General features: G+C 43.3%; 1 protein-coding gene across 2 annotated transcripts in view; it reads left to right on the forward strand.

The window, feature by feature from the left end:
• The first annotated feature begins 939 nt into the window (after positions 1 to 939).
• LOC140481007 (leucine zipper putative tumor suppressor 3-like) overlaps positions 940 to 15097 on the forward strand; it is a 201181-nt gene continuing 187023 nt past the window's right edge. Inside the window, exon 1 of one of the 2 annotated variants that reach the window (XM_072576624.1) lies at positions 940 to 1152. The gene's annotated coding sequence lies outside the window, so the exon portion shown is untranslated. Of the gene's footprint in view, positions 1153 to 1409; positions 1515 to 15097 lie in introns of those variants that run through there. The other variant, XM_072576626.1, reaches the window with a different exon arrangement.

The raw sequence follows: 15097 nt of genomic DNA on the forward strand, positions 1-15097 counted from the left end.
GTGACGTATCGTGTTTGCACTGATTGATTTTAAAATATCTCCATGTAAAGTAATTGTGGAACATGGGAGGTACGTTACGAGGACAATGCAGCAAGATTTCAGAAAGACTTGGATGGCTAAGTCATTGAGCTGGAACATAGCAAATCGAATATAAATTGGGAGAGAAAATAGACACTTGTTACATGATGAGAGGCTGGGAAGTGCAGGTGATCTTGTTGGTGAATCTTTCAAAGTTAGCATGTGGGTGCAGCAAGCAATCAGAAAGGTAGATGATATGTTGGCCTTCATTAGAATGGCAATGAAGAATAGAATTTGCTTGCGGTGTATAGACCCTTGGTGAAATCTTGCTTAAGTCTTGAGTATAGTTTTGATCATTTTATCTAAGAAAGGATATACATAGAGTCATAGAGATGTACAGCATGAAAACATACCCTTTGGCCCAACCCGTCCATGTCGACCAGATATCCCAACCCAATCTAGTCCCACCTGCCAGCACCCGGCCCATATCCCTCCAAACCCTTCCTATTCATATACCCATCCAAATGCCTCTTAAATGTTTCAATTGTACCAGCCTCCACCACATCCTCTGGCAGCTCATTCCATACACACACCACCCTCTGAGTGAAAAGGTTAATGGAAATGAGATGCTTTGGTGAGAGAGAAAGAGTGAGAACACTGACCACAGTGAAGAAGTGAGCTGCAGAAACAGTTGGGAAATCTCAGCAGGTCTGTGGACAGAAAACAGAATTAACATTCGGGTCCAGTGACTCTACTTCAGACTTTGGCAATGAATTTTGCGGAGTGAAAATCAACGAGCACTTCGTGAAAATGGGAACACACATGAACGATGTAGGGGTCCTGTGTTGTTTGACTGGGAAGGCGGAGGGTGGGCAAGTGCACAGGGAGGGAGCAGAGGAGGTACCTGCCTTGAGCAGCCAGCCGGTAACAGCGAGCTGGCCTCTGGAGCCGCTGATAGGCTGGTGCTGCCGGGGAGGCAGTTCCCCGAGCAGCGGCGGCGGCGAAGTGACAGGAGCCGGCTGCTTCCAATCCTTCCCCGGACAGCGCCGGAGGAACCCAGCGTGGCGAGCTCTGCAATAACCCCCCCCCTGCTCTCCCCGGCTGAGCTCTCAACAACTCTCGGCACAATGAATGGTGAGTGCACTGCTCCCTCTTTAATCCAGTTTCTCTCCCCATCTCCTCCTCCCGTTTAACAAAAGACAGTGTCTTGGGAACACCTTCTCCAATGTGTAGCAGCTTCGCTGCAAGTGGGAGATTTAAGTTGCTCCTAAGTTTAGCGGCGAAACTCTGACTGAGGAACGGCTGCAAAGCTGTGATAGGTGGAAGGCATTAAGAGGTGTGAAATATATGCACAGATATTCAGGGAGGGAATCAGACCCATTTGCAGGGGTTGTAAGTTGCACGCACATTTACCCCTGCTGAATGTGTGCATTTTATCCAAAATAAAAATCATTGCTGTGATGGAGACAAGGAAATGCAAAGATTGGACGCAGCAGGTAATGCATGGTTTATTTCTAATGTGGTTGTCAAATGTATGTGAGGTGAAGTTTGGCTAAATGCCTCGGTGATGTAAGCGGCCTGTGTACGTGATATGATTTAAAGGACTCTCAACTTCTTCATTGCCATTTCGGGAAGGGGAGGGGTTGACTGCACTGCACTGCACCAGTAACACCGCTGGCTTGAAAGGGGGAAAAAAAAAGCTTGAGTTTGTCTCTTTTTTTTCCCATATCAATCGTTCCTGAAGATTGTTCTGTTGTTGCAGCAATTGTTATTGCTTTGGGCTGATCCTCCTCCAGTTTTGTAAATATATAAACCAGAGGTTACATCAGGTTACAGCAGTAATTTACTACTCTTTCTCTCCCCTCTTTCCCCCCCCCCCCCCATCCTTTTTGGGAATTAAACTAAACTAAGGAAATTAAGCTGTCTCTTTGATAGTAAAATAAAGTTGGGACTGTGACCATTTCCTCGTCTCCTTACCGGTTTTTATGTGCCTGAAATGTTGATTTATTGGGAGGGGCTGCTGGTTTGGAGTGACGTGAGTTTGGCGGCTGTCAAATCCCTCAGCGAAGTCAGCAGACCGTGTGGAATCATTTTTCAGGAGGAAAAGAAATCTAGGGCAAGATTTATTTTCAAAATAGAAATTTAGTTAATTCATGGAATGTGTCGGGTTGTCTTTTGCAAGTTTATTACCCATTTCCCCCAGAATGGGGTGCTCTACTCTAGAAAGTAGCCAAGGATGGAATATTATAGGGAGGTCTCTGTGATGTGGGCTAATGGCAGGAACAGGCAAGAAGTCCTTTCTGATACGAGGAGCAACTCGTTGCATGTTTTAGTTATGATTTGGAGATGCCGGTGTTGGACTGGAGTGGGCAAAGTTAAAAACCACACAAGACCAGGTTATAGTCCAACAGGTTTAATTGAAAGCACTAGCTTTTGGAGAGCAGTAGCCAGTTCTTCCAATTAAACCTGTTGGACTATAACCTGGTGTTGTGTGATTTTTAACTTTGTACATTTTTAATCATCCTTTTAAGACACGCAGGAGGGACTTGAACAGAAATCTTCTGGCTGAGAGGTAGGGACACTACCACTGCACCACAAGACCATACCTAAACTACAGTATGGTGAGGTGACTGCTAATGCAGAGACCCAGAGAATGTTCTGTAGACCTGGGTTGGAATCCCGCCATGGCAGATGGTGGAATTTGAAATCAGTAAAAATTTGGAATTAAGCATCTAATGATGGTCATGAATCAATTGTCAGAAAAGCCCATCTGATGTTCTTTAGGGAAAGAAATCTGCCATCTTTACCTGGTCTGGCTTACATGTAACTCCAAACTTGCAGCAATACGTTTGACTGTAAACTGCCCTCTGGGCAACTAGGGATGGGCAATAAATGCTGGCCTAGCCAGTGACACCCTCATCTGTGAATGAGTCTTGAAAACCTTTACTGTGGTGCCATTTGAACTCATGTCCCCACAGCATTGCTTCATCTTTTATGAACGGCGAGATGGGTTTCTCACTGTCACCAGTGAGCTGCTAATTCAGTCAATTTATTGCTTGTTAGACACCTTGTTGATGATCCAACTCACCTCATTATTAATCATTGTTCTATCCTACCAAAATTGCCAAGCAAGGCACATATTAAGCAATCTCAACATGGAAATCAGAACAGATACCTGGTGAGTTCAGCTAGCTGCTTCCTCTGATCTTCCTCCATGTTGGACACTAGGCACCAATATCTTGGCATGAACCATCTGCATCAGCTATGTCCCTAGACATTTGCATCTGCTATCAGCTGGTCTCTTAAGAATCCTCATGGCTCACCATCAGTTCACTTTTACACTTCAATCATCAGTTATTGTTGTAATGCTTCAGCAAAGACACTGTCCGCACAGGGACATGCACCCAGCATATGGACTGGACCAGGCAGCATCTTCAGATATAGTGCTGTTTATGTGCTCACTCTCACTGAGTTTGCACATCCCTGCTTTGCAGTGTCTAGCCTTGCCCTTCTGAATCCACAACTCTGACTTAGCCAAAACAAAAGCAGCAAGGTTCAATATTAAACGTTCAGCAGATCAGTGTGGGTCTGGAGTCTTCCTGAGTAACAGCTTAGACTCCCTTCTGTACATAACATTAGTGAACCAGATGGGTTTTGACAACAATCCAATAATTTAATGGTTACCAATATGGTTTACTTTTTTAAAATTCTGAATTTTTAATGGTTGAATTGATGTTCCTAGTTATGGTGGGATTTAAACTCATGTCTCTTGGGTCATTAATGCAGGTTTACTCAGGAGCATAACCAGTCCTCCAAGTTCATATTGTAGTTTCTTCAGTGAAAATTGAAATTGTGCAAGTCCACATTTGTCAAGGATTATTTAAGGTGTAAAATTGATTTCTTTTGACAAATAGGTAATGGCTGGGCGAATATATTTCAACTGCATTCTTGCCTTTGGTGTCACTTTGACTTGGCACATAATGTGTTCTACATATTGACAATCTCTGTTACTGTTGATGTGTGAACATTCAGCTACTGAGGAACATCTTATTTTTTAATGTCAAGGAAATCAGTGAGATAGGGATATTCAGTAAAATTGGAGACAGACAATGGTATGTCTGGTTTGAGCAGTGTTTACTTTCAACTCATACTTTAGAGAGTTGAGGAATAGAAATTGTTTAGGTGGAAAATGCAAGAGGATTATGATGTCTTAAAATATTTGCTTTGGACACTAAAAGTTTTGACGTGTGGCTGAGATCATTGGTTTTCATGGCCAACTGACACTGAAATATCTACCATGGATTTCATTTGCTTTCCTCTCCTCTACCCCCTCCAACCAGCCCTTCATCGGGATGCTACCTGGCCTGCTGTGCTTTTCCAGTGCCACACGTTTTGACTCTGATCTCCAGCATCTGCAGTCCTCACTTTCTCCACATGAGTCTTCCCCCAACCTTCTTCATCAAATCTCATCAGTTCAATTTTCTACCCTACTCTCACTTGTGCACTTATCTAGCTTCCCTTTAAAGGCTTGTGTTCCAACTGCCTGAACTGCTCGGTAGTAGCACATTTCAAATTCTAACCACTGTCTAGGTGAAGAAGTTTCATCTGAATTTCTTACTGAATTTGAGTGTTTTCTCTTATAAGAGAATCTGAGGGTATGATCCAGAATTTTTGAGACCACTACCCATGCAAGTAGAAGGTTGTTAATTACTAAATCTGTTTGAATAGTTCCTTTGTACTTGATATCATATTGCTCATTGCACATTACATTGATACTTCTCTACATATATTATCAACGTTATAATGATCCATGGTCAAGTTATCCTCTATATTGCTTTCCTGTTTTGGAGCTTTGTTTTGAAACTGCCATATGTGACATGATTGCTTTCATGGTTTTAAATCTTCTTTTCTCTTTTTTTTTGTGTATACTGATTTATATAACAACTTATAGCCATCCGACTACTTCATCTAACCCTATCAGTCCCCTTATTTCTATCTCCTTTTGAATGTTTATTTACATCACCCAAAATGCTTTTGTGCTCTGTCTCCACTACTTTGTGTTAGCAAATTCCAATATTTTCACATTGAGTAAACCTGTATGCCCAGTTGAATCTATAAACAGCTTTCTGATACTTATGATCCTTAGTATGGACTCTCCCTACAAGTGGAAACATTTTCTGTATATCTACTCTTTTTATGACTTATAAGAGCCCCTATTTTGTCACCTCACAGCTGCCTGTTTTCTCAAAGGCTTTCATGAAAAGCATACCATTTACCTTATGGTATTGTTCCTGTGTATCATTTTTGTATCTTTTGTATTCACTATCTCTATATCCTTCTTGTAAAGTAAGACTGGAGTGCTGGATAGAATACCAAGTGCTGTCTAACAAAGGTTTCATACAATTTTAACATCACTTCTTTGGTCCCTATCTAGAGGGTTAGAATATAACAAAGGCAGTGCTGGTTTCCTTTCTAATTTATTGCCTTATTAATCTGCACTGTTACTTTTGTGTATTGATATTCCAGATTCATTTCTCAAACACCCCATCCAGGCTGTCATTTTCCACGCAGCATGTGGCCTCCTTACACTTGTAACAGAAATAAACTACTCTCAGTTATCTATGTGGAAATTAATTTACCAATAACGTAGCTGTTCTCCAAGCTTATTTATAACTTTATACATTCTATTGCAACCATATTTTCTCTTAAATATATGCCCCAATTTGAAGTCATTGACAAGTTTTCGGTCTTGATCCCAAAGACCAAATCATTAAATTTGAACAATGGTAATCCCAGTATCAATTCCCATTTATGCAGAAGCTATTTTTAGTCTCTTGGCCTTTTATTTTGTTTTGGAGCAAGCTTGCCATCAATTCTGCTATGTGCCCCCTGACTACAAGTGCACTGGCCATTATAAGATGTGCATAGACTCATAACTAATGCTTTTTGAATACATTTGAAGTTTCAATCTCGCCCCTGTCAACTTGTTCTGTTTTTACTTTGAATAATTCAATAAGGTTGGCCGAGAATGATCATCCCCTTCAAATCCACATTGTTTACTTCATTTTGGATTTTCTAATTTCTGTTATATGTTTGACATTCCTACCGTTGGCACGAATCGTTTGATGATTTCCTTAAGGTTTTCCCGTTTTTAAATATTGGAACATCATTAGCTGAACAGCTTTACAAATGAATTACTTAATTTGTCTTATTGCTGGCATGTAAACCAGCATTTATAGCATGTCCCAAGTTGCCCTTGAGAAGGTGATGGTGAACAACTTTCTTGAACCCCTGCAATCAACATAGATCCACAATGCCATTAGGGAGGGATTTCCAGGATTTTGACCTAATGACCGTGAACAGTGGTGATATATTTCCAAGCCAGGGTGGTGGATGGCTTGGACGGAAACTTTTATGTGGTGGTGTTCCCAAGTATCTGCTGCCCTTGTCCTTCTAGTAATGGTCATGCATTTGGAAGGTGTTGTCTAAGGAGCATCAGTGAATTTCTGTAGTGCATCTTATGGATGGTATACACAGCTGCTACTGAGGGTCAGTGGTGGAGGATTGGATGTTTATGGATTGTTGCCAATCAAGTGATGTGTTGGTGTCCTCGATGGTGGTAAGGTTCTTGTGTTGTTAGAACTGCACTTATCCAGGCAAGTACTCCTTCATACTTCTGACTGTGTTTTGGAGATGGTGGACAGGCTTTAGGGAGTCAGGAGGTGAGTTAATTCCTGTAAGACTCCTAAGACTCTGACCTGCTCTTGTAGCCACTATGCGTATAGTTGTTCATTTTCAGTTTCTGGTCATTAACAACCCCTGAGAAATTGGGGGCGGGGGGGGGGTTGATTCAGTGATGGCATTGCCATCACTGAAGACAAGGGGAGGGCGGTGGTTAGGTTGTCTATTATTGAGATGGTCATTGCCTGGCATTTGTATGGCGTGAATGTTTCTTCCCACTTGTCAGTTTAAGTCTGGATATTATCGAGATGTTGCACTTGAACATGAACTGCTTCAGTATCTGAGGAATCATGAATGGTGCTGAACATTGCACAATCATCACTGAACAACCCTATTTCAAACCTAATGATGGAGGGAAAGTCATTGATGAAGCAGCTAAAGATAGTTGGTCCTCTGGCACTATCCTGAGGAACTCCTGCAGAGATGTCCTGGAGATGAGAGAGAGCCATAGAGGTATACAGCATGGAAACAGACCTTCTGTCCAATCCATCCATGCCGACCAGATATCTCAACCCAATCTAGTCCCAACTGCCAGCACCCAGCCCTTGGCCCTCAACCCTTCCTATTCATATACCCATCCAAATGCCTTTTAAATGCTGTAATTATACCAGCCTCCACCACTTCCTCTGGCAGCTTATTCCATACACGTACCACCCTCTGCGTGGATATAAAAGCTGCCCCTTAGGTCCCTTTTATATTTTTCCTCTCTCACCCTAAACCTATGCCCTCTAGTTTTGGACTCGCCCACCCCAGGGAAAAGACTTTGTCTATTTATCCTATCCGTGTTCCTCATGATTTTTTAAACCTCTATAAGGTCACCCCTCAGCCTCGGATGCTCCAGGGAAAAGAGCCCCAGCCTATTCAGCCTCTCCCTATAGCTCAAATCCTCCAACCCTGGCAACATCCTTGTAAATCTTTTCTGAACCCTTTCAAATTTCACAACATCCTTCTAATAGGAAGGAGACCAGAATTGCGCACAATATTCCAAAAGTGGTCTAACCGATGTCCCATACAGCCACAACATGACATCCCAACTCTTGTACTCAATACTCTGACCAATAAAGGCGAACATACCAAACGCCATCTTCACTATCCTATCTACCTGCGACTCTACTTTCAAGGAGCTGCACTCCAAGGTCTCTTTGTTCAGCACCAGTCCCTCGGACATTACCATTAAGTGCATAAGTCCTGCTAAAACTTGCTTTCCCAAAATACAACATTTATGTAAATTAAACTCCATCTGCCACTCCTCAGCCCATTGGTCCATCTGATCAAGATCTTATGACTGACCTCGAATAACCATAACTGGCTTCCTATCTCTCAAGTCTCCAATCAGCAGTGAGTTTTTCCCATGATACCCACTGATTCCAGTTTTGTTTCTCGATGCCACACTTGATCAAAGGGTCAGTCACTTTCTCCTCACCTCTGGAATTCTGCTGTTTTGTCCCTGTTTGAACCAAGGCTGTAGTGATGTAAGGAGCTAAGTGGCTCTGGCGGAACCCAAGCTGGGCGCTGCTGAGCAGGTGCTGCTTGATGGCACTGTTGATTATATTCTATTACTTTACTGATGATCGGCAATAGACTGGGGCAGTAATTGGCTGGTTTGGATTTGTCCTGCTTTTTGTGTAAGGACATACTTGGGAAAATTTCCATTCTGTTGGGCAAATGCCACTACTGTAACTGTACTGGAACAGCTGGGTTAGGGGAGCAGCACATTCTGGAGCACAAGTCTTCACCGCTATTGCTGGAATGTTGTCAGAGCCCATAGTCTTTGCAGTATCCAGTGTCTCCAACCATTTCTCGACATCACATATAGCGAGTGAATCGGCTGAAAACTGGTAACTGTGACTTGGGGACATCTGGAGGAGGCCAGAATCTTCAGCCTTTGTCTTTGCTCTGAAGTGTTGGGCTGTTCCATTATTGATGATGGGTATATTTGTGGAACCACCTCCTCCAGTGAGTTGTTTAATTGCTCACCATCATTCACAACTGGGTGTGGCAGGATGCAGAGTTTAGATCTGATCTGATCTGTTGGTTGTGGGATCATTTTGCTCTGTCTATCACCTTGCTACATATGATCTTTGGCACACAGGTAGCCCTGTTTGGTAGCTTCACCAGGTTGATGCCTCATGTTTTGTTCTGCACTTATCAATATTCTAAATATAGAAATATGAACTATTATATATAAAATATTAAAACATGAACTATATCAAAGCCGAACAATTCGGGAAGCTTTACTCCAGAAGCACAACAGTAGTTTTGTTTTTAACAAGACACTAATCCTTTTTTTTAAATTCATTCTTGTGATGTGCATATTGTTCAAGAGACAAAGAATTGTCAATCATTTCTCATTGTCCTTGCGAATGTGATGTTCTCATGAACTATTGGAGTCTACATGGTGTAGGTACCCTTGGTCCTGTTAGGAAGAGATTTCTAAGCTTTGACTCAGTGACTGTTTTCCAAGTTAAGAAAGTGAACTGTTCCTTGCTTCTGCTGCCCTCCACTTTCTAAGTGTTAGAGGTCACTGGTTTGGAAGTGCTATCGAAGGAGTCTTGGTGAGTTGCTACTGCTTGTTGTAGGTAATATATATTACTGCCTCAGTATGTCAGTGTTAGGTGGCTTATATAGTTCACATGATTGTTGAGGTGCCTATCCAAGATTCTTGTGTTGCTGAAGCTGCACACATCCAGGCTACTGGAAGTATTCCATCACGCCCATGACACATGCCTTGTAGATGTTGTTTCTACAGAATGTTTAGTCCTGTCCAATATTTACATGGAGTCCAGTTTGGATCTGATCAATGATAGCTCTGTGTTAAAGTTGGGGGCGGGGTTCAATAATAGCAATCCTGTTGAACATCAAGGAGAGTTTGTTAGGTTCTTTTTGTTCTTTATTATGAGACATAGATAATTTCTCATTGGTCAAAGGGAATGTGCCTGTTTATAGAGGGCTTAAAGGAAACATTACCGCACTGCAAAATGTCACTATCGGATTTGCAATAGTTCCATGACATTTGGCCTCTGCTTATACAATCCAGGATCAATTGAAGGTTGTTTCGCTTGGTAGCGGATAGAATCATAGAATCCCTACAATGCAGAATGAGGCCAATCGAGTCTATATCAACTCTCGGAAGGATGTCGCACCCAGACCCAGTTCCCTACCCCAAGTCCATAACCCAGCTTTAACCATGGCTAACATGCCTACCCTCTATATTACAGACAATTTTACCATGGCCAATCCACTTAACCTGCACATGTTTGATTGTGGGAGGAAACTGGAGCACCCAGAGGAAACCCACATTCACCCACGGGGAGAATGTGCAGACTCCACACAGACAGTCAGCTGAGGCTGGAATCGAACCTGGCTCCCTGGTGCTGTGAGGTAGCAGTTCTACACCTAAAACCACGTAGACCCCCTTGTGAACTGACATGTTGTTAACATCACTCACAGACGTTGGGGACTGGGAATGAATTTAAATTATGATGGCTTTTCCCCTCCCAAGCCCTTCAGTGAGGTATTATTAGATTTACTCCTTTTTCCCTTTTTATTGCTGGCACTTAGTGATATAGGGTGTTCTCCAAAACCGGTTTCCAGATTCCAATTATTGAAATAAACTCACAGAAAAATTCCTTTACGTTTACTAAATCAAGAATTAAAGTGCAGGGGATTGCTTTGGGACTCCACACAGAAGTAATCAGGAAATTAAAGATGACAAGTGATGAGATTAAAGAATCATAGAATCCCGACAGTGTGGAAGCAGGCCATTTGGCCCATCAAGGCCGCATCGACCCATTGAAGAGCATCCCACCCAGTCTCAGCAGCCTTCCCTATCGCTGTAGCCCTGTATTTCCGACGGCTAATCCATGTAGCCTGCACCTCCCTGGACACTGTGCAATTTAGCATGGCCAATCCACCTTCTCTCTGTCTCTCTCTCTCTCAACATTGGCAAAACTAAAGAACTGATCATTGACTTCAGAAAGAAAGGAGGAGAACATGTCCAATCTACACCAATGGAGTGGAGGGTGAGAGGCTGGAGAGCGTCACGTTCCTCAGAGTGACGATAACCAACGACGTGTCCTAGACTTCCCACATAGATAAGACAGTCAAGAAGGTACAACAACCTCTCTGAAGTTTTCTGAGCTGCCCAAGGAAGCAAACTTTTACAGCTACCCATTTGAAATCCAGGTGCATAGCAGCTGCTGTGTCCAGGACTGTACAAAACTACAGAAGGTTGTGTGCACAGCCCAGACCATCATGGAAGCCAACCTTCCATCCATGGACTCCATTTACATGGCTTGTGCTGTAGAAAGGCTGCCAACAACCTCAAAGACTGATCACACCCAGTAATGTTCTCCGACTACCTCCTTGATCAGGCAGAAGATACAGAAGACTAGATTAGAGTGATGCTGGAAAAGCACAGCAGGTCAGGCAGCATCCAAGGAGCTTCATTCCTGATGAAGGGCTTTTGCCCAAAACATAGATTTTTCCTGCTCCTCAGATGCTGCCTGACCTGCTGTGCTTTTCCAGCACCACTCTGCTCTCCAGCATCAGCAGTCCTCATTTTTGCCTAGAAGATATCATAAGACCATAAGACATAGGAGTGGAAGTAAGGCCATTCGGCCCATCGAGTCCACTCCGCCATTTGATCATGGCTGCTGGGCACTTCAACTCCACTTACCCGCATTCTCCCCGTAGCCCTTAATTCACCGAGACAACAAGAATCTATCAATCTCTGCCTTGAAGACATTTAGCGTCCCGGCCTCCACTGCACTCTGCAGCAATGAATTCCACAGGCCCACCACTCTCTGGCTGAAGAAATGTCTCCACATTTCTGTTCTGAATTTACCCCCTCTAATTCTAAGGCTGTGTCCACGGGTCCTAGTTTCCTCACCTAACGGAAACAATTTCCTCGCGTCCACCCTTTCCAAGCCATGTATTATCTTGTATGTCTCTAAGTCTCCCCTTAATCTTCTAAACTCCAAAAAATACAATCCCAAGATCCTCAGCTGTTCCTCATATGTTAGGCCTACCATTCCAGGGATCATCCGTGTGAATCTCCGCTGGACACATTCCAGTGCCAGTATGTCCTTCCTGAGGTGTGGGGACCAAAACTGGACACAGTACTCCAAATGGGGCCTAACCAGAGCTTTATAAAGTCTCAGTAGCACAACGGTGTTTTTATATTCCAACCCACTTGAGATAAATGACAACATCGCATTCGCTTTCTTAATCACAGACTCAACCTGCATGTTGACCTTTAGAGAATCCTCGACTAGCACTCCCAGATCCCTTTGTATTTTGGCTTTATGAATTTTCTCACCGTTTAGAAAGTAGTCTGTGCTTTTATTCTTTTTTTCCCAAAGTGCAAGACCTCGCATTTGTTCACGTTGAATTCCATCAGCCATTTCCTGGACCACTCTCCCAAACTGTCTAGATCCTTCTACAGCCTCCCCACTTCCTCAGTACTACCTGCCTGTCCACCTATCTTCGTATCATCGGCAAACTTCGCTAGAATGCCCCCAGTCCCTTCATCCAGATCATTAATATATAATGCGAACAGCTGTGGCCCCAACACTGAACCCTGCGGGACACTGCTCGTCACCAGCTGCCATTCTGAAAAAGAACCTTTTATCTCAACTCTCTGCCTTCTGTCAGACAGCCAATCCTCAATCTATCCCAGTAGCTCACCTCGAACACCATGGGCCCTCACCTTGCTCAGCAGCCTCCTGTGTGGCACCTTATCAAAGGCCTTTTGGAAGTCTAGATAGACCACATCCACTGGGTTTCCCTGGTCTAACCTACTTGTCACCTCTTCAAAGAATACCAACAGGTTTGTCAGGCATGACCTCCCCTTAGTAAATCCATGTTGACTTGTTCTAATCAGACTCTGCTCTTCTAAGAATTTAGAAACCTCATCCTTAATGATGGATTCTAGAATTTTACCAACAACAGAGGTTAGGCTAATTGGCCTATAATTTTCCATCTTTTGTCTTGATCCTTTCTTGAACAATGGGGTTACAACCGCGATCTTCCAATCATCCGGGACTTTCCGTGACTCCATCGACTCTTGAAAGATCTCAACCAATGCCTCCGCTATTTCCTCAGCCACCTCTCTCAGAACTCTAGGATGTAGCCCATCGGGGCCAGGAGATTTATCAATTTTAAGACTTTTTAGCTTTTCTAGCACTATCTCTTTTGTAATGGCAACCATACTCAACTCAGCCTCCTGACTCCCTTTAATTGTTGGGATATTACTCCTGTTTTCCACTGTGAAAACTGACGCAAAGTACTTGTTAAGTTCTCCTGCTATTTCCTTATCTCCCATCACTAGGCTTCCAGCATCAGTTTGAAGTGGCCCAATGTCTACTTTTGTCTGTCGTTTGTTTCTTATGAATTGAAAGAAACTTTTACTACCGTTTCTAATATTACTGGCTAGCCTACCTTCATATCGAAGCTTGAACACCAGCACCAGGCATTCTTCCCTCTTATTAGACTGATGAATGCACTCTCTAACTTCTAATAATGCTGATCTTGCTAATGTTGATCTTGCCTGGTGCGCGCACTGTGCGATGTAACCTGTATGCTTCTAAGTTTTTTTTTCACCCTATGCTCTCTACATTCCTGCTGACTATGATCTGTCTGTACTGCTCGTAAACAGACCTTTTCGCTGTACTTAAGTACACGTAACAATAAATCAATCAAATTGAATCAAACCAAATCAAAGCACCCAGAGGAAGCCCACACAGACACTGGGAGAATGTGTGCAAATATCACACACAGTATCCCGAGACTGGCATTGAACCCAGGTTCTGTGAGGCAGCAGTGCGAGCCACGGAGTCACCTCCAGCCACTGTGACACACCTGGATAGGTTATAAATTACATGTTTCGGTAAATCGATTAGTTTAGGTGAGTGGCAATGTCCTGAGGTTTCAGTCTACAATAATAGTGTCCTCAGTGAGTTGGGCCCAGTAGTTTCCCGTCTCGTCGACAAAGTGTAGGCTCCTTTCCTGCCGGTGACTTGGAGACAGAGATGGACGTTCCAGGACGGACTACCAACTCTACCTGAAGTCCTGCTCTCCCTCTGGAGATCAAACAGCAACTGATTTGAGAATCCCTGAATTGTATATTGAAACAATTCAGCAAGCTCAGGTCTGTCATATGACATTGCCAGGTATTTCAGCCTGTCACCCTGTGCTAAGTGGGAGGTCATTAAGCTACAGACCTTTACCCATTTCTCTCTCTCTCCCACCCAACTAATCGTCTTAGCACTCATTTTAGCATGATGGATGTTGATGTTAACTCTGCTTTCTCTCTACAGATGCTGCCAGATCTGAGGTTTTCCAACAATTTCTCTTATTGTTCGTGAGTGTTGATGTTCTCCTGTGCCCAGAATTGACTGGAGGTTGACACCTCATCTCCAAGTTCTATGTCTTGCTTTAGCTGGAATGCAATGGGTTCAGAAGTTTCTGGAAAGGTGATCATGTGATCAGCTTCAGCCATTTTGAGTCTGGCACGGGTTAACATTTTTAAAGGAAACAGGGATTAAACATAGAAATGGAGAAGAAGGTACAGTATTCTTTGGGAGTTCTCTTCAACCCTGTTGGCCACGACACATCAAAAATAACTTATATTTACTTAGCGCCTAATTGTGCGGTAGCTTTAAATTGTGGTCGATGGTGTCAAGCAGGTAAAGCAGCAAGGTTCTACAGATAGAAAATTAATGAGTAATATGTAATAACAGGTTGAGAAAATATCTACAATTATTGACGGTAACAGTTGAGAATGAGTGTTGTCCTAGACTACAGACAAAACTCTTGAACATGGGCACTGCCACATCCCCCGGAGTAGATAGCTGAAAGCTTGGAGGAAGGCCGCACCTGAGTGATAGTAGCTTTCCCTCTCCCAACAAAAACATTGAGGCGCAACATAGAACATTACAGCGCAGGATGTTGCCTGGTATGGTAGGAAGATCATATGAGGAAAGGCTGAGGCACTTGGGGTTGTTTTCATTGGAGAAAAGAAGGTTTAGGGGTGACTTGATAGAGGTGTACAAGATGATTAGGGGGTTAGATAGGGTTGACAGTGAGAACCTTTTTCCACTGGAGTCAGCTATTACAAGGGGCATAGCTTTAAATTAAGGGGGGGTAGATATAGGACTGATGTTAGGGGTAGGTTCTTCACTCAGCGAGTCGTAAGTTCATGGAATGCCCTGCCAGTAGCAGTGGTGGACTCTCTCTCTTTATGGGTATTTAAGCGGGCATTGGATAGGTATATGGAGGATAGTGGGTTAGTGTAGGTTAGGTGGGCTTGGATTGGCACAACATCGAGGGCCGAAGG

The sequence above is a fragment of the Chiloscyllium punctatum genome, chromosome 1 (genome assembly GCF_047496795.1).
Source record: "Chiloscyllium punctatum isolate Juve2018m chromosome 1, sChiPun1.3, whole genome shotgun sequence".
NCBI classification, from domain to species: domain Eukaryota; kingdom Metazoa; phylum Chordata; class Chondrichthyes; order Orectolobiformes; family Hemiscylliidae; genus Chiloscyllium; species Chiloscyllium punctatum.